Source organism: Dipodomys ordii, unplaced genomic scaffold, assembly GCF_000151885.1.
Source record: "Dipodomys ordii isolate 6190 unplaced genomic scaffold, Dord_2.0 Scaffold83, whole genome shotgun sequence".
NCBI classification, from domain to species: domain Eukaryota; kingdom Metazoa; phylum Chordata; class Mammalia; order Rodentia; family Heteromyidae; genus Dipodomys; species Dipodomys ordii.
The window spans coordinates 5,499,935-5,520,976 of NW_012267299.1; positions in this window are offsets into that span (position 1 = coordinate 5,499,935).

Here is a 21,042-nt window from a genome sequence, read left to right on the forward strand (position 1 = left end):
TTGATTTTGGGGGGTTAATTTTATACCCTGCTACTTTGTTCCTTGGCATTCTTACACTCTTATACATACCACATTACGATGGGTAAGAGTTACATGTGGAACTCTGGACAGGGCAATTCAGACCTGTACTTCCCAGAGGCAGAGACAGACATCACTGTAACACTTCTAGCAATGAGAATGGACTGTTACAATGAAATATGTTGCTGTGTGAAATAGTATGACTGAAAATTCACTTCCAGAGAAGAGATGCTACAGAAAGCACAGAAGTTTTAGGAGGCTGTCAGAAAGGGGAAGATATTATTTGATGGGAGTGAGAAAAGGGAACAGGAAGAATTGAAGTCTGACTACAATAAAGGCTGACAACTTTCACTATTACCTAGGACTTAATGAAACAGTATATGGTTAAAGGGAATCAAAACATGAAGGTCTGGAGAGCCCCTAATATTTTGAGATTTGATATTTTAAATCACAGGACACAAGAAATGGAAATTTATGTAGTTATTTAAGCTAGAAGGAATAGGTTTAGGGGCTCAATTTCAGATTTATGTCTTAGTCATAGAAGAGATGTCCAGGTTCTATTCCACAAATAGCATATTTTAAAGGGTAACTTTGATTCCTGTCTAGGGAAACAAATATATAACCCCAAGAAGACACAGGAGCAATGAACTTATAGTTTATTATTCTTTTGTTGAATTTATGAATGAGTATAATAATTAGGCATGTAATCAAGTTATATGTCTGTCAATGGCTTGGATTTAAGAGGATTAAATCTTTCAAATTTATGTGTCTAGTTGGTTAGATTTATAACAATGCTTAAAAGAAATATTTTGGGGTTTCTGGTGATGGACGTGTTTATCTTTGACTTTAGGAGTCCGAGGAACTGTGATAATTATAGCTACTTAAGCTATAAGTAGCTCAAGATTTTGAGTTGTCAAATATGAGATATTTGTTATTACTTAAATGACTTAAAATCATTTGTTAACCATACCGCATTATCCCAGAACTCTAAATCACAACTTTGCTGAAAGGAAAGCATAGATACACATGGGTATTTATGTATGATGGTCATGGGGTTACCATTAGCAAACTTGTAAAACATAAGAATGAAGAAATACTTGAGTTCACAGGGAAGGATTGTTGCTGTGTTCACAGGCTGGCAACAATTTACTTAGAGCATATGATTACTATAGTTGATTGTATGGAAAATCCAAATATAGAAACATTGATGTCGAAACTGACCTCTGCTTTGATCTAATAAGAGACTTGGGCAACATATATTGATGGCTCATCCTCTTTCTAGATGAGAGAAATAGAGAGTGAGCAGAGGAAAACGAGCAAGAAAGCACCATATCATACATTCTACCCACATCTTTGTGTGTTACCAAACAGGGAAACTACATGGGAGGAGGGAAGTAGTTTATCATCAGGTATTAAAAAGCAAGTGCAACTTGTTTAGGTTATGGTGAATACAGCATCAATCTCAAGTTGAAATCTTATTAAGCCTGAAGAAGGTGGGGGATGTAGTTAGCATAAATCCATGGTTAAAAGACCTATGGAATTTGGGAATCACCAGCTCTGTTGTTAATTGACTGTTGCTTCTCATTTAAAATTAATAGTCCATCTGTTACTACAAATTAAATGACACCTCACCCCTTTGAAGTCCCCTATCTACTCCTAATACTTTCCAACAAGACCCATTTGGTTTGCTTTTCATAAAGATTCCCAAGGAAGAGATTTTACGACTTTCTTTGTTAGTGCTTCCATAGCTGTCAGCCCACATCACCAGGAAATCACTCTGTGTGTCTCTTAGGAAATCCCCTTGAAATTAATGAGTAACTAAATCTTACTCCTGAGTGGGAGGGAAAGATAATGGAATATGAGTCTGCCAAAGCAAAGGTGAATGGAGCCTCAGTTCATTATTTGATGGGTAAGATTCCAGAAGGTTGTGAAGCAATTTCTGCAGGTGAATCACAGATGGGAGGTGAAATGATTGGTTCCTGGTCTATCTTCTTTGTTTTAGGGAATAAAAAGGAACTAATCCAGAGTATACTACTCTACAACAAAGTAAGCTCTCACTGGCTTCTGAAATCCTTAAAAAATGTGCAGACAGTCATGTATATATAGAATTTATATTGTAATTAAAGAGATATTTAAGGCATATCTTATTTTTAAAGTTTATATAAATACACATAATCTTGCATATATTCATTAATGTTCACTTTTTAAAGACTAAGTCTAATACCTGGGTAAAAATAAAAAGGTTTATCGGGACGGTTCCTGCCCAGTATGGTAGGTACTCCCAGTACTCTGAAGGATGAAGCAGGGGGACGACATGATAATGATTCTATCTATGTCTTTTAGAAAAGACAAGAAACAAAACAAGCAGAATCTCAGGTTGCTGAGTCTGGATGAGAATGGTCTAATGAGATCACATGTTTTGACCATCATAGGAAAGGAGAATCCATCAATGTGTCTAGATGGAAACTGCTCAAGAAGAAAAAAAAAATGATAAGAAAGGAGATTGAAAATCCAATCTGATTTACATTAGATGACTACTAGTAAGTTGGTTAGTAGGAAAGAAACTTTCAACAATTATTTATTTATTTATTTATTTAGGCTTGAACTCTGGGCCCGATCACTGTCTCTGACCTCTTCAGCTCAAGGCGAGCATGATACCACTTGAGCCACAGTGCCACTTCCTTAAACAACCATTTATATACTACAGAGAAGGTCCAAGAGACCATTGAAATTTCTAATCTGGGGCTTAGAAATGATAATATGCTCCAGATCATAGAAAATAAAAGGCCATAAATCTGGACTAGTAAAGAACTCTAGAACAAGGATGAGAGATTAGGAATTTGAGCAACACTAATTCATGTAGGATTGAGGTGGGAAAAGATAGGCAAAATTTAAGTATCGTCAGTATAACTCCAATTCAAACCCCATATGAAGTTTTCTGTACTAATAGAAGCAGCAAAAACAAAAATCAGATCTAGACAGGAAGAACTGAGATCATCACTGGTCTTAAGCGCCTCAGGCCTCATGGCAGGTGTGGATGGTGGTTGAATGGATTTCAGGTCTGATGATAGTTCTCAATGGGTACAGTAGATCATGATAGTGAGCGAAGATTCAGAGTTTTGGGGGTCAGGTCCTGTATTTTGCACAAAATAGTGCATACTTATTAATATCAAAATCAAACAAGCTATGCAAAAAGGAAAAAGCGAAAGCCACCTTTCCTTTTTCCCTGACTCCAAACTCTCTATAATTAAACAATCCTTTTTGATTTTCTTTGGACACATTAACATGTATCTACATTATCTATACTAATGTGTCATGCAGGGTAAAGATTTGGAAATTATATTCACAAAGAAGTCCTACAACTGATGTATATTTCCAGGCTCTCTTGAAGGCTGACAGGGCTTTGTGATCACACTCCTACAAAGGAACATGTATCAAAGTGGCACTTGTGACTTAGAGACCTGTTCCAGAAAATTCTCCTGTACCTTCCTCTATGTGATCTTTCCTCCCATCTACCCATTTGATAAGGGAGACTCCAAAGACTTAAAGAAAAGAGGAGTGTTTTGTGGATATCACTGTAGAAAGATGGTGTTCATCTTGGGCATTCCAAAGCAGCCACACAACTTGCCACACAACAAATATATATATATATATATATATATATATATATATATATATATATATATATATATATATATTGTCGGTTGTGGGGCTTGAACTCTGGGCCTGGGTGCTGTCCCTGTGCTCTTCAGCTCAAGATGAGTGCTCTACCACTTGAGCCACAGCACCACTTCTGGTTTTCTAGTGGTTTATTGGAGATAAGAGTCTCACAGACTTTCCTGCTTGGGCTGGCTTTGAACCATGATCCTCAGATTTCAGCCTCCTGAGTAGCTAGAATTACAGGCACTGGCACCCAGCCGCAGCAGAATAGTTTTATAAGACAAGTGGGCAGAACATCTTTTGATCTGTTGTTAGCTTTTTATTTTACTTTATTTTTACATTCTTTTATTTTATTTTGACACTATTAAATCCTAGCCATGGGCAGGTTGAGATCACAGATTAGCTTGGATTCTAGCATGCCCAGAAAAAGCTCTATTGTAGAGAAGGGGAAAAAAAGCCACATCATCAAGAACAATCAGAAGGGCTGATTTGACATTAAGCTACTGACCTGAGGTTCCTTAGAGATCATAAGTGAGCCATAACGTGGCAACTTCCTTCCCCCTACCAACTGTAACAGCTGTTTTGCAGGACGTAGGTGCAGAACTGTAGGACCTGACCTGACCCAAGAGCCTGGAAGAGCCAAAAGACCTAGATAAGCACAATCTAAAGGTAGAAAACAGGTCTTCCCATGTGTGGATTAGCAGCAGTAGGTACTGTCAACAGTTGTAAGACATGACAGAGCAGAGGAATGGACAAACTGGAAAATCCCCAAAATTATGAAGTATCTGAAAGTTCTACCTGGTCTGGCCTCTCAGGTATGAACTATTCCACTAAGACTGCTGGTTAAAACCAATCAGCTTTTGGTATTAGAGGCTTCTTAATTTCCTTGGCTCCTTGGCTGATTTAAGCATTAACACCAAACTTCTTTTATGTTTGCAAACAAACTAAACACAGTGACATAGCTTCTTTCCATGTTGGTCAGTGAACTCTCACTTGTTTTCAGTCACCTGGATTAATAATAGAACTGAAATCAGAGGCTGGAGAAAGAGAACCTTAGTCCACTCCTATTGTAAAGGTTAGAGGACTTCAGGGACAGAAATCCTGCTGTAATATATACCTAGTATCTTGTTTATTTTTGTGTCATTCATTTATTCCACAAATATTTGCTGAGTACTTACTATGTACTATTTTTGTATTGAAGAATACAATGGTGAACAAGAGGAATGCAGATTCTTATTATCAGGAAACTATAGGTGGATCGGGTTGTCAAATAAATGATGATCAAATTATATATTGGTTATAATGGCTGAACAGAGGAAATGCCAGCTTTATCCCATTTTAATGTGTGCAACTAAATATAAGGTTTAGGCCCTGATAAATTATATTATTACTATTATTATTGTTGTTGTTGATTCTAGGATTGAACTCAGGACCTTGTGCTTGGAAGGTGCTCTACCATTTGAGCCATGCCTCCAGCCCTTTATTATATTGGTTATTTTCTAGGGAGCATTTTGCTTTATGGCCAGGTCAGTCTGGGCTGCCATCCTTCTACTTATGCTTCGTGGTACTGCGGGGGATGAAAGGCATGTGCTAGTTTGCAGAGCCATTATACTTCCTTGGTAGATAGACTAACATGTGTAACATGTGGCACTACTATATCCAGCCATTAGTTTGAATGGAATCTTGAAACTTTTTTTTTTTGGCCCAGGCTATTCTAGAACTGTAATTCCCCTGATTTCTGTCTCTCAACTAGTTAGGATGTAGGTTTGAGACACCACATCGGGCTCTAAATTTATGGATTTGTTTTATTTTAAATAGATGGTTGCTTTTCTATAAACATTGGTGTAGTACTTTCTAGAAGACCTAGTTTAAAAAAGCAGATTTTGAGCCGGGCGCTGGTGGCTCACACCTGTCATCCTGGCTACTCAGGAGGCTGAGTACTGAGGATCACCATTCAAAGCCAGCCCAGGCAGGAAAGTTCATGAGATTCTTTTCTCCAATAAACCACTAGAAAACGGGAAGTGATGCTAAGGCTCAAGTGGTAAAGTGCTAGCCTTGAGCTGAAGAGCACAAGGACAGAGCCCAAGCCCAGAGTTCAAGTCCCATGACCACCAAACAAACAAACAAAAAAAAAAGATTTTGATTTTCAACTCTGAAACACCTTTGCACAATTATACAAACACTATGGATGGTGAACATGCATTCCATCTTTCTGTTATAAAGTGGCAATTTCTGCAGGTAATTTATCTTCCTCTGCCCTGTTGTATGCTTCACTAAGCTAGTTATGGAAATTATACTTCCATTTACTACTGATTGGTTCATGCATGACTATGTGATTCTGTTCTGGCTACTGAGGATTGAGAAAATACAGGTTGGCAAGCTTCAGGGGAAGAATACATGTTAACTACACATGGCAGTAATTTGGACAACAAACTCTTCAGGCAGAGGTTGGCTGATCGGAGAACTGGGAAGTACCTCGATCTTTGCTGAGCTGCTGAGTCAGAACAGCAGCCCGGGAGCTGTCAGTCTGAGGGCTTCTTATGTGAGATAAAAAGTGTCTGTTGCCTAAGGCAGTCTGGTCAAGCTTCCTGTAATCTATAGTTAAAGGCCAACCACCTGGTGCTTTCTCCAGAAGAGTCACTTTAAATCACAAATAGTGACATCATAGCAAACGCTTGGGTCTAAGAACATAAAGGTTTAAAAATCTGTCATGGAATTGTATACAGTAGTAAAAAAAAAAAGACTACCATTATTTGTTAAATACATTTTTAGATTTTAATAATTTGGGAATGCTGAAGTCAATTGTGATTATATGTGATATGTTCAAGATTTTAAACCTAATGGAGAGCTCTATATGTTTGCTTTATTGGCAATTGGATGTTTTAAAGCGACTATAGCTGGGCTCACTCCTGTAATCCTAGCTATTCAGGAGGCTGAGATCTGAGGATCACGGTTCAAAGCCAGCCGGGACAGAAAAGTCCATGAGACTCTTATCTCCAATTAACCACTAGAAAACCAGAAGCGGTAGAGCCCTCGACTTGAGCTGAAGAGTGCAGGGATAGCGCCCAAGCCCAGAGTTCAAGCCTCACAACAGACAAAAAAAAAAAAAAAATATTGACTGTAGTTGCTTTTTCAGAAAAGGTGTTCCAAGAAGAAATGAAGACTGCTAATATTTAATGAGTACTAAGTACATGTTAAGTGCTTTACTTCTGTCTGTTTGTTCTGTCTGTTTCTGTCTGTCTGTCTCACTTTGTGTCTCTTTTTCCCTTCTTTCTCCACAAACTACATAGTACAGACTGGCCTGAAACTTACTGTGTAGGCTGGCACTCTTCATCCTACTTATTTTAACGCTTCTACATGCTGGATTTACAGGTGAGCCACCATGCCTGGCTACATATATTATCTTAATTATTCTTCAAATGCTTAGGAAGTAAATACTATTAGCTTCCCCATTTTACCAAAAATGACTTATGGCTCAGAGTTTGAATAACAAATAAGTACTGAAAACTGAGGCCTAAGTCCCAGGTTTGTGTGACTCCAAACCCCTTCTGTTTGAACTTAGGCAAGATAGGACATTTCAGCCATTTTCCAAAATCCACCTTTGGTAGAGCTCCTTCATAGACCAAGCTACATGCTATGCAGGTTTCCTTGTTAATTAAGCAAATAGCAAGGCCAGCTGTAAAATAAAGGAGAGAAGGCCAATGCTGGCACTAATTTTAGGGCAACCCACAGATGTCTTTGATGTTTTCATTGTATGTGAGAACAGAGACAGTAATCTGACAGCTGCTGGCAGCCCTCATCAAATATGCAGAATATTAAGGCAGCTTTATCTCAAGCCTAATTACAGCTGGCACAGAGAAATTTGTTTTGCAAAGGAGGAGATGTCAAATGGCATAAATGCAACACATAAGCAAATTTGATTGCCTCATTCTATTTTCTCAAGGCTGGTCAAATACAGAATACTTTTTTTTTTAAAAAAGTATTATTAAATAATGGTCCTCTCATCTCGGTAACTATGACTTTAACTATTGGAATAGCTCAACTACTTCATTCCCTCATACTTCAATACAATTTTCTCTTTTTTCTTCAGATGTAAAATATTTCTAGCAAACATAATTACAACATTCTTGTCTAGTCCATATTTTGATACCCCTATAATCAGTTTGACAGGACCATCATTTAATATTCTTTACCATCAAAAATCATTTCATATTTCTGATGATAGAGAAAAATGGCTTAGGATTCAGATAGAGATGCTAATAGTTAGCTACCTTGAGAACCAGTTCTCATTCCTAGATGATGCTGTGCTGTTTCAACATTGATTTTTGGCAGTGACTACCAGCCACATGAAAACAATATATCATGTTCAGAACTCCTTCACAGATGCACGTGTTGCCCAGCTGAAAAAGTGCCCTTCAAGGTTGGTGTTAGCTAGAGAGAGGAACATCTTGAGATATCCAGCCCTTCTAGATGTAGTCCACACCCAGTGACTGAGAGAAGGGTACAAAGGCCCAGACATGGTATGGACCATCTTGAGGGCCAGATCTTATCCTTGAACTCTGTGTCTGCTTACTTTTCTTCTCAGAGTTTATCTCTTCCTGTGTATGGCTAGGCATAGCTGGCCTAAGATGACATGATAGGCATGAGCTGCCATACCTGTCTTATTTGTTGAGATGGAGGTCAGGCTAAGTTTTTGTTCAAGTTGGCTGCAAACGGTGAGTCTCCTAATCTGTTTCACAGGTAGCTGGAATTATAGACATAAGCCATGGCACCTTGCCTCTCCCAAGCATCTTCTACCTCATATCTTCAGTATTTCTTGGCAGCTGCTTCAAGAAAACCCAATCTGTAAAATATTACAAAATGAAGCATTTGTAAAACAGTGCTACCTTTTCAGAGCAAAAACCTTTTGGCCATCATTTGAGAGTATACATTGAGTCAAAATCCAATCATTACTTTCAATACTAAATTGCCACATTACATTTTGTAATTATATACCAGGAACAATTTATTTCTCAACATACTGATATTACATTGTTAAAACAATAGGCTCCCTCCCTCTTTATCTTTCTTGGCTTCAACGTAATGCCACTCTTTCTTTGAACTATTTCCTGTTTGATTTTAAAGGAAAAACAATCCTTTCTACCTGCCTGGTTACTACTTTATGATATGTTCTGGTTGTCTGCCTTGTGACACTGTGCCCCAAGATTCTTGCCTTTGCTCTCTTTACTTCCTTTTCACAGATAACTTTAATCCCATACTGCTATAGTTCAGACCTTGAATGTCCAACAAAGGCCATGTGTTGAAGGTTGGCCGCCTCCTACTGGCTCGTGGTACAATTAAGAGGTAGTAGAAACTTTAGAATATGGGGCAGAGTAGGAGGAAGTTGGGTTGTTGTGGGTGTGGCTTTAAGGGCATATTAGGTCTCCAGATACTCCTCTTCCTCTTTACTTCCTAGACACCATGAGATAAATATTCCTCTTCTGCCATGCACTCCTATTATGAAGTATAATGCCACCACACAGTCAGAGCAGCAGGGCCGAGTGACTATTGACTAAAACCTCTGAAATCAGGAGCCAAGATGAACTTTGCTCTTGAAAAGTGGATTTATTTCAGACATTTGTTATATTGATGTAAAGCTGACTAACCCAACATGGCTTCAACTGCTAATTATACACTGAATATGCTCAGTTTGACAATTTTTTGTTGTTGTTGTTGGTTGTGGGGCCTGAACTCTGGGCCTGGGCACTGTCCCTTAGCTCTTCAACTATAGACCAGCACTCTACCACTTGAGCCTCAGCCCTGCTTCCAGCTTTTTCTGCTTATGTGGTGCTGAGGAATCAAACTGAGGGCCTCATGCATGTAAGGCACGACTGAGCCACCTTCCCAGCCACTCAGTTTTACAATTTATAGTCCAGTCTTCGCTGTGAAGCTCCAGAGCTGTACGATTCTCAAGATTATACAAAATGGAATGTTTTACCACCACACTTTGCCCCCAAATATTCTAAAATGAAAATAACCAACAATAGCTACTTGTCTATCCACCAATTTTCATATATCCATGAATGGCACTGCTACTAACCCTATGGTTTTAGCTTGAAGTCTGCGAGACATCCCAGATTTTTCCTCTTACAAATGCTCCATAGTGAAGCAATTTTAGTTCTCTTTCCTAAACAGCCACACCTTTCTTTCCCTTGACCAACCTTTCTTTCCCTTGTGTTTGATTCCTTTTTCCTTGGGTCACATGGGGTCTCTAGTATCATTTTATCATTCTCCTTCTAAGTCTCATCCTTTTCGACCATATGATTTTGCTAAGTCACTGTTTAAAATCTCCTGTGGTTACCAGCTAAATATTTATGCTTCATATGAGTGTCTTGTCTATATAGTATCACTGTCAGTCATTTGTAACTTAGAGTCAATCTTGTGCTTTGGTCATAATTACATTAGGTAGGCCATATTCTGTTTTCTTAGCAAAATGCCAGTCCCTCTTCTGCATGAATCTTCTGCATGAAAATTCTTCTTCTTCCTTGTTTTTAACTAGTTCTTACTCATCTTCCAAAGGTGAGCTCCAGCTGAGATCACTTTTGGAAAGGCCTTCCCAGGCAATAGCCCCTGCCCTGGCACCTAAACATATATCCATCAAGGCATTTATCCTATTGCAAAAGGATGTGTCCTCTCAAATTGACCTACAAAGTTCCTTGAAAGCTTCTTATTAGAGTTCACACCAGCCTATATTGCATAGTGCCTCTGGAATAGCATACATCATAATATGTTTGTGAAATGGAATGTGAAAATGGTATTACTTTTTAAGGAGCCATTGTGATGCTATATTACTGAAATGCACATGCACATTTTTCCACGTAGATCCTTTGCAAAAACCTTTCCCAAAAAATTTTTATCAATATGATAATTTACATACCCACATATAAACAACATCTATATTTTACTTTAAAAATTATATAAGTGAATTTATATATAAATTATATATAATATAAAATGAGTTTCCCATATTTTATGACATATGGTATTTATTAGGTACATTATGCAATTATTTATGTAAATTGTATAATATAAAGCACATTTAACTCTCATACAATTTAATTATGTTTGTTACATATTATAACATAAATTTCTATAGCAACATAGATCTATGTAGGTACTATTAAAGTATTCATGTAAGTTATAGATGCTATTATATTTTATATGTAATATGAAAAAACTTCAATACAATTTTTAAGTGTTGATACTGCTAATGGGAACTTTTGAGCAAGAGCAGCTTTTCCATGGAGTAGAGAACACAATTACTGCCTCTGAAAACTGATTGTCAACATATGGGTAAATAACAATCTACTGACTTTGAAAAATTAGTTATAATCCATTTCACACAATGCAAGCAAAGCACAGCAGGCAACGGCCCATAATTGAAGGATTCATTTTGGGCCTAAGGGTGGTTTTTAAAATTCACAGGCTGATAGAATGTTATACCCCATATGGACCCAGAATAGTCTCATCAGGGAATTTTTTAGCACTTATTTCTCTCCTGCAGAACACTACACATTCTGTGGACAGAAGAGATAACCTCCTCCATCCATCAGGGCAGCAGCTAGAGATCTCCCCTAGTGATAAGTAGGCAGGAGGCCTAAAATGCCTTAGAATTTGAATAGATTTGTAAAACCTCAGGTCATTTCTAATTTTTCTGTTCTGCAAGGCACACCATAGCTTTGTCTTGTCTCATAGCCTACAACTCATGTTCTGCAAACTTGCTCTTTGTGCACTGTTCCTTGAAGATCTTAATGATTTGCCAGCATGGAATAAGAGGCTGCCCACATGACTGTCATTGCTTATATTTCTTCCCTATGTTTTTCACTCGCACCTGTTTGCCTCAATTTGTACCATTTCCAGGGTATGATTTGCATGTCTGCCCCTGCTTTTTATATCCTTACTGCTTTCCTCTGTGGTCTGTCTTGTCCTTGTAAACCCTTTTTGAATCTCTAAAGGAAGGTTTTTTTCATCCCTAGCTGTGCTGGTCTAATCCTGCCCAGCACAGCTGTCTAGGGATTAGGAAAGAAGCAACCCTGGCTGACCCAATCTACAGATATTGCTTTCTGTTCCTGGGCTGGGGTGTGGGCGGTTTTTGTTTTTGTGAACTATTCTCATGAGTATGAAATGCCTGAACTGCACAGTGATTTGGCAAGCCTGAAGTCACATAGCAACTTGCTGGGGTTCATAGCAACTTGCTTCTACTAGCAACATGAGAATTAGAAACACTTCCTGGCCAAGTAGCTTTGAATCAGGTATAAGTGGGGGAACAATGGGCCTAGGTTCATTCTGCTGGGGACAAGAAGGCTTTATAATATTTGTTGTCAGTCTTTTTGTAAGTAAACATAAGTTACTTATCAGGGTTTCTTTCTTTCTTTATTGTAAAGGTGATATACAGAGGGGTTACAGTAACAAGAAAATGAACATTGTTAATCCCCCCCTCGTTTTCTCCCACTATCCCCAGCTCCATGTATTAGGTTTTATGTTATTATAGAAAACAGATAGGAATTTGCAAGTAAAACGTGCAAATCTTTGCCTGATAATCTTTGTCTGATGAGCTAAAATATGGTTTAAAGAGTTAGACAGATCCTAGCTCCTCAGGAGGCTGAGATCTAAGGATCACAGTTCAAGATCAGCCTGGGTAGGAAAGATAGACTGTGACTCTTACCTCCAAAAAAAACAGCAATAAGTAGGGCTGTGACTCAAGTTGTAGAGTACCAGCCTTGAGCAAAAGAGCAAAGTGACAGCACCCAGGCCATGAGTTTAAGCCCAAGTACCTTCCTCCTCAAAAATTAGAACAGTCAACTGTCTACAATGACATTTGATATTTCTCAAAAAGAAAAATTGAGTACAATTAAAATTAATTTGCTTTCCTGAAGTCAGAGTTAAGAATAGACATTTGAAATGGTGAGGGTTATGCTGATATGAGAAGTGAAAATAGGATCAGACTAGGAATGCCATTTCTTAGAGAAAAATCTACAAAATGGGCCAAGTGCACATAGACTGTGTGACTTCATTTAGTTGGAGAAAGAATGTCGAGCTGATCTCAGATGTCTTTCCCCAGGAGAAATGATCTCTCTTTTCTTGGAATGGCAGAAGCATTGAAATCCTATTCCACCCTTCAGCACTTAACTGAACCTACCTTGTAATGTTATCTCTTTCTGAAATGTTTTTCTCTCTTCACTGTAACAATCATCTGTCTATGTGTCTTATTTACCTAGGATGGTCATTCATTCCAGTTTGCCAGAAAGTTTGGATTTATACCTGCTATGGTGGTTTCACTGTTAATGGTTCCCTCTTGTACTGCCTTACGTGTCCTGATTTGGGTGATGATAATTTATAAGGTTACTCTTAGTCTTGTGCCAACTACCTGAATGCTCTTGTTTCAGTTGAGATGCTAGTAAAACACAACACAGCTTACTGTGATTCTGAAGAGACTTTATTAAAGGGACTACTTGGAGAATTGTGGACAGTGATAAGGGCAATAAAAAGGGATAGTGAGGCACCAGGCCTGAGAAGTGAAAGGGAAGGAATGATATTGGGGGCACCCCAGTTGAGAGGTTGAGCCATAGAAAAGGGGCCTCTCCAAGAAGCCACTGTCTTGGAAGGAATCAAGCACCCAGACCTGACCAAGTGAGGAAGTAATTCCCTCTACTCATGGCTCTCCTGTTTGTTTGTGTTTTCTGCTGGCTGAACTTAAATGTAAATCACAAGGCAAAGGAGTCCAGGAAGGTGTTAGTTATCTTGGGAGAAAGACTAGAGAAAGGAAGAAAAGTACTTTGACATCAGTCATATGTGTATTGTAGGAGTGTATATGTGAACACCAAAGGAAGAGTACAAGGTAATCTTTGACAGCCAGTTTAATACTGGGAAATAACAATGACAACAAAAATGAACGTATGAAAGTTAAACTACAAGACTAAAGTTAGGTGAGCATGGTGGTGTGTGCTTGTAATGCTGTCTACTTTGGGAGGCTGAGGCAGAGGATTCTAAATGCAAAGGTAGTCTGGACAAAGATAAGGAGATACTACATAACAAAATAAAATAAAAATAGAGGGCTGGGGGGGTATGGCTCGGGGGGTATGGCTCAAGTGGTAAAGGGATGCTTATCAAGCTCAACACGTTGGATTCAATCCTATACTTCTGATGGAAAAACAAAACCCAACTGAGAACCCATATACAGGGCTTGATTAGCACAACTTCTTAAGCTGAACCAATGAAAAACATCAGTGTTACTTTCATATTAAAGATGAGGAAGCTGAGACTTGGTGCTTAAAGTTCCTTGTTCTAAGGGGCAATAGCAGTAAAACTGACTCAGGCTGAATTGACTCCAGAGTCTGTGGTTTTTCAACTGTGTGTCTAGGTACAAGAGGTATACTTTGTAGCTTACATTACCTGCAAGGAGCTTGCAGCCTGAAGGTGATTCCCTGGGTAGTACAGAACAGTGGTGCCCTTTTTTTGTTTTTTTGGTGCCGGTTTGAACTCAGGGCCAGGGTGCGGTCCCTGAGTTTTTTCTTTATCTCACTCAAGTCTAGTGCTCTACCACTTGAGCCACAACTTTCAGCTTTTTTTGGTGGTTAATTGGAGATAAGAGTCTCATGGACTTTCCTACCTGGGCTAGCTTTGAACTGTGCTCTTCAGATCTCAGTCTCCTGCTAGCATTATTGACAAGAGTTACCAATGCCTGGCAAGTGGTGCCTTTTGAACAACTGAAGAGATGTGGAAGTGAATTAGAAAAACATTCCAGGAAGAAGACTCAGTATGTTCAAAGGGAGAGGGTGGGGTACCTTGCATGTTGGAAGGCTAGGACTTAGCTCATTATGATGGGCAGTGCTAAGAGAAGTGGAGAGAGGTAGGGCTGAGAAGTAAGCAAAGGCATGTAAGAGGCTTCCCACCGTCCTCCACTAAAAGGTGGTGAAATACCAGAAGGAGTTTAAGACAAGCTGCAGGAGCTGGCTGGAAATTTTAAGAACCTCATTGCTATAGCAGTGTGAGGATATCTGGGACAGAACAACCTGGAGGCAGGGAGACCAGTGAGGAGGCTAGATGCAGTTGAGGAACAAGAGATGCTAAAGACAGGAAGAAAGAGGTTTGGGGCTGGGAAGGTGGCTCAGTGGTAGAGCGCTTGCCTTGCACGCATGAGGCCCTGGGTTCAATTCCTCAGCATCACATAAGCAAAAAGAAAAAAAAAGCCAGAAGTGGTGCTGTGGCTCAAGTGGTAGAGCGCTAGCCTTGAGCTGAAGAGCTGAAGGACAGCACCCAGGCCCAGAGCTCAGGCCCCACGACCGGACCCCCCCAAAAAAAAGAGGTTCAATATTATGGAGCAAGCTTAGACAGAGGGGACAGATGATTTGAGGGTTACAGTGATAAATATTCCTTATGTAGTTCATAGGAAAGAACCAACTTGGGGCTTGGGGATGAGTTTAAAGCATGATCACCCTGAATTACTAATGAAGAAAATGAGCTGGGCTTTTTTTTTTTTTTACCTTCCTGATCTATTGTGTTATTGTTTATGGTGGCCTTGGAAAGAATATAGTCTCTCCAGAGAAAATATTTGTCAATAAGAGTCAAATGATTTTTTTAATCTTTATTTTTGATGGTGTTGGGAATGAATTCAAGGCCTTATACTTGCTGGGCTGGTGTAATAACACAGAGTTATGTCTCCAGGTCTGACTTTTGTTTCCTTTTGCAGGGCCTAGTACTTGAACTAGGGGCCTGGGTGCTGTCCTTGAGTTTTTGTGCTCAAGGCTAGCACTCTCCTACTTGAACCACAGTTCACTTCTAACTTTTTTGGGGGGGAAGGTTGCCAATTGGTGATTTGAGTGCCATGGACTTTCCTTCCCTTATTGGCTTTGAACTGAGATTCTCAGTTCTCAGTCTCCTGAGTAGCTAGGATTACAGTCTTGACAACAGTGCCCAGCTCAACCAGTTGTTTTTAACTGGTTATTTTTTGCATGAACCATGCTATGTCCCCAAAGGGTTTGCCTAAGATGTAGCTTATCTATGTTTAGGCTTCCCATAGTTGCTGGGATCACAGGCATGCACCAGAATTTTTAGCTTCTCTCAGTAGAGACAGAGTCTCTTAAACTTTTCTGAACAAGCTGGCCTCGAACCACCATCTTCCCGATCTCAGCCTTGTACATAGCTTGGGATGAGAGGCAACTACCACTTCACTGAGATATCAGTATAGAAAGGATCTTGTCAATTTTTCTGCTTAGTCTGTCCTCAAACTGTGATCCTCCTATCCTCAGCTTCACAAGTAGTTATGATGATAGGTGTTAGCTACCAGTACCCGGCTTAAATCATTTTTTTTTAATATTTTGCCAAGTCTTACTGTTTTTATTGAGAAAATAATATATGCATAAAATTTAGAAAATACAGGTGAGTCCCCCAAAACCGATGTTATCTAAACAGTGTCATAATGATATATAACATTTGGTGTATGTGCTTTCAGGTTTTTATTTTTCTATGCACATACCCATGTATATATTTTCTAAAATCTTGATTAACTATGTCATGTACATGTTTCCATGACAATAATTCTATAAAATCATTTTGGAAACTTTGAAAACTTCCATTCTGAATGCAATATATTCTATTGAATTGTTCCTGTTGTAGATATTTAGATTATTCCCCATTTTTAACTCTTAAGAACAACACAGCCATAAAGTAATTAAAATTTAAATTGACTAATTAACCTTTGACTTTTTCATAGTGCAGTTTGGACTATGGAATCAAGTTTTGGCATGCTTTGTTTTTATGATATGGTTGCATAAAGAACAGTTGTTTTCAAAGTGCGCTGAAAGAAATATATGATGTTCTCTTTAATTCTCAGGAGAAAAAGATCTGATACAGGTGCATATTGTCAGAAAATAATTGTAAAGGAAATTGATATGGCTATTAAAAAGGTAGTATGGAAATTATCTGTGAGTTGAGTCACTCTATTTTCAGAAAGAACAGAATCTACATTTACTAATGGAATTACTTTGCCTTAATGACTCTCAGTATCTCCCTAAGGAGCACAAAAATGGTAACAGCTCTCCAAAATGATGTGGGAATTGATCAACCTTGTAAATAATTGCAATTGTGAGTAAAATTCAACTTCCTTTTGCTTGTGTATGATGAATCTTTTGCATGTGTATGATGAATCTTTTGCATATCTTAAAATTTTCCCCTTAATTTAGAAGCAACCATTGAAGAAACAAAATATCGACTGTCCTTTATTGACTTATGATGCTCTCTTCCTGGGAGTTCTTGCTGCCCATCTACTATTCTGCTGTTTACTTTCTCTGTCTTTGCCCTGCCTCTATGAGTCAAACATCTAAAATCCTTCTTTCCCAATAAAGGTACTCTACACTACATGGAAGAAGTCATGAGTCTCTAATTTGTCTCAACAAGGTTAGAGTTTTGATTGCATCAGAAAAGGTATATAGGAGCCAGGAGCTGGTGGCTCACACCTGTAATCCTAGCTATTCAGGAGGCTGAGATCTGATTACATTTAGAAGCCAGCCCAGACAGGAAACTCCATGAGACTAAAAAAAAACTAAACTGCTACTGCTACTAAACTACTAAAAAAAACTTAAAGTGGTGCTGTGGCTCAAGCGGTAGAGTACTATCCTTAAACACAAAGAGGCTCAGGGATAGAGCCTAGGCCCTGAGTTCAAGCCCCATGGACTGACAAAAAAAATGAATGAGAGAAAGAAAAGGGATATAGGAGGCTAGTAATAAAAGGCTGTTCTCTCTCACACTCAATAGATTTTTATGGAACTCCACTAAGGAAATCACCAGTAGCTGCAAACTCTAAGACATCTTAGTTGACTATAGATACATTTGACCAGTCTCAACACTTCTCTTCTATTTTAAAGTGAATAGAAAAATATAACCTACATCCACATAATATTCAAAGATAGTAGACTGAGTATAACAAAGAAAATGTAAGAAATTTATAATAAACATCTTTTATGGCTGGAGATGTAGTTCAAGTTGTAAAGGATCTGCCTAGCAAGGATGAGCCTTGGAGTTCAAATACCAGTATTGCCAGAAAAAAAAAAGGAAAAAAATATCACCCTATAGTAAACATGCATTATAGTCAAATGCTTGCATGAATCTTGGTGATGACAGCTACAGAGGCAGATGATGCTGGAATGTTGTGCTAATGACTCAAGTACCACATGTGGCAGCACCATTAGAAATACAGTCTCCACTCTAGGTTAAGTTCTGAATGATACAAATCCAGTTTTCCATGCATCTATGTGGCAGCTGCATTCCTAGAAAAGTTAGTGCACTTAAAACAATTCAGGATACATCATATTTTATGTATAAATGAAAGTTAGGTTCTTGGCTCAGATTATTACAAATTTTTAATTTACATGGATGACAGTTGCCATTTGTCTCCTTCCAAAGACAACTCATTCTTTGCATAATTCACCCACAAATTATTTAATCTCTTGACCTCATCAGGGGTATATGTTTTCTACCCCAGACACAATATGGCCTTAGTAGACTCTGACTTTCGTTGATTTAAAACAAAGTTGCTTGAGATACAGAGAATTAGGTCAATCTGAGATATCTCTGGATTAAAAACATTTTTTAAAAAGTACACTCAAATGTACATATATTGATCATTTAAACTATTTTAAGTGTATATTTCAACAACATTAAACATTTCTAGTCTGTACAACAATACCACTTTTGTTCCCTATAATGTTTAAATCTTTTCCTTCTGTGTATATGTGTGTGTGTGTATGTGTGTGCATGTGTATTTTTTTTAAAGGAAATCATTTAGTCTGTTGTATTTCTCATTTTCTTAGGTCTTCTCTTGGGCACTTTTTTTTTTCTTTCTGCAATACTAGAATTTGAACTCAGGATTTTGAGCATCTAGGTGCTATCATCTGAGACATATTTCTACCCTTTTCTATTTTACATGAGTTATTTTTGAGATTGTGTCTCATTTCTTACATGTGCGGACTGTGAAACGCTTTTTACTTGCTGCCGTAAGTGGAGTGTAACAGGCACCTGCTTCCATGTCTAGCTTCTTCTGTTGTGATGGAGTCATGAGACTTTTCTGCCTAGGCTGATCAGAAAGCTCAGTCTTCCCAGATCTCAGCCTCTGCATGTAGCTAGGATGACAAGCACTCCACCATCATGCCCAACTATTGACTGAGAATGGGCTTTGTTTGTATGTTTTTGCTGGCCTCAAACCATCATCTTCCAAATTTCAGCTTTCCAAGTAGCTAGGATTATAGGCTTGAGCAGCTGGCATGTGCCTCAGTATACGTATCTTGGGTATTGTTCATTTTGACTCAATTAGGCCATGGTACTCATACATCATACCACCACTGTGGCAAGCTTGGTCCTCCAAAGATCAGTTTCTGTGTCTGGGATTGAATAAGTGTTTGTCTCTCTCCATTCCAGAAAATTCCCTTTTATCCTGGGAAAATTATTTTGTATTTATTTGGTCCTTTTAGGTCTACTCATTTCCAAAGTTACATCCCTACTCTGTTTGCCTATACCTGTCTATCTCAAACCATATGCTATAAGTCTGGATGTTTGCTATTGGAGGCAGCTTGGCTGGCTGGAAAGAGAATTGGACTTATGAGAGAGAATGAAAAGATGGTGTCTATAATGCTCCTTCAATTACGTTCAAGCCAATGGCCCAGTGTAAGAACTGCCATTGCTCTAAGGCTTGAGTTTCTCATTTGAAGATGAGAGCCTAAGTCACTAGAACATCTCTACTTTAGAAAGTTTATTAGTCAATTTCTATGAAAAATAAAATTTTATCTTATATAAGACTTTTTAAAAGTGTGAAATATAATTGGAAACCATAAAATATAAGGTATTACTATGCAATAAGAGATGCTCATTACATGCTTTTTAATGATAAAATATATAATGAAACTCACGATTAATTAGCATCCTAAAGACCATAAAGCTGATTAAACCAGGGATGGCCTAGTTTATTTAGAAGAGATGTGGTTGTTGAATGAGTGTACATGTTGCAGAAAAGTTCTGCAAATCTTTGATTTGGGAACAGTACCTTAGATATTTATCAGTAGATGAAAACTTGGAAGTGCACACAAGTCTTGAATCATCAGCAGGTTTGTGAGCTAATGTATGACCACTTCTCTAAGAACATGGCTTGGTTTTATTGTTCTGTAGGAAGACTATTCAAAAGTCAGGTTGGCAGTGATACTTGTCTTTGAAAAGAGAGGGTGTGACCCACAAGACCTGGGACGGGAGGCTTGAGGAATCAGACATCCCCAGATGCTTGGCTCCTGTATACTGTGCAAATGTTTCAGGCTGGTCCCAGATAGTGCAGGAAAAGACATGACTATCTAAGGTTCTAAAACAATGAAACTGTTCCCTAGCTTCTATGAAATGGGCCTACTGTGTGGTTATTTTGGTTTTATCAGTGACTCTAATGATTGATAAAACACACTCATTGTACTACATGAAAATATAATTCTACTGTTTTGCATAGATTTTCCCTAAAACTAGTATATTGATGGTAATAACCATTCAGTACTTCACTAAGAACAATTTTGCTTCTTTCTCAGAACTTAGAAAGTCATTTTTGGGGGGGTGGGGTCGGGTAGGCATTTTAGAAGGCGCAGATTTCTTTAAAACATCTGTCTAGGGAAATTTGAACTAATTGCTGTTTTATTTCCCTGTCATAGGAAATTCCTATTAGCAAGCAAGTACTTTCAGAAGCATTCCCTTGATTTTGCAACTGTGTTTTATAAAAATATCCCCGAGATTTTCCTTTGTGTCCTACAGTCTGAGTCTGCTGCAGTGAGCCCCTCCGTGGCACACAGGATGGAGGGAACTGAGAAGTGAGGAGTGGCTTGCTTGCAGAGCGATCCTAGCCTTTCCAACAGCACAGCAGATACACAGAGAACGCATTTGACTTCACTCTTTTTGTTCTGACTTCATCTCCAGGAACATGTAAAAGTGAAGTCTGCTAGGAACTTATTTAAAACTATACTAGAAGGTAAAGGCAGATTTTAAAGTGCTAATTTCATGACTCTTTTTCAGAACCCAAACAGTTGCTCCAATAAAATATCCACCCCAGATTCAACCTACAAAGTAGGAAAAATATCTTTTCCAACTATTCATTTGAGAAAGACTTAGAACAAAGTGGAGCTGTGGCTCAAAGTGGTAGAGCACTAGCCCAGAGCACAGCCCAGGCCCTGAGTTCTAGCCCCAGAACCAACAACAGAGAGAGAGACAGAGACAGAGACAGAGACAGAGAGACATAGAGACAGAGACAGAGGATTAATAGAATATATACAGAACTCAAAATAGTAAACATTAAAAGAACAAATAATC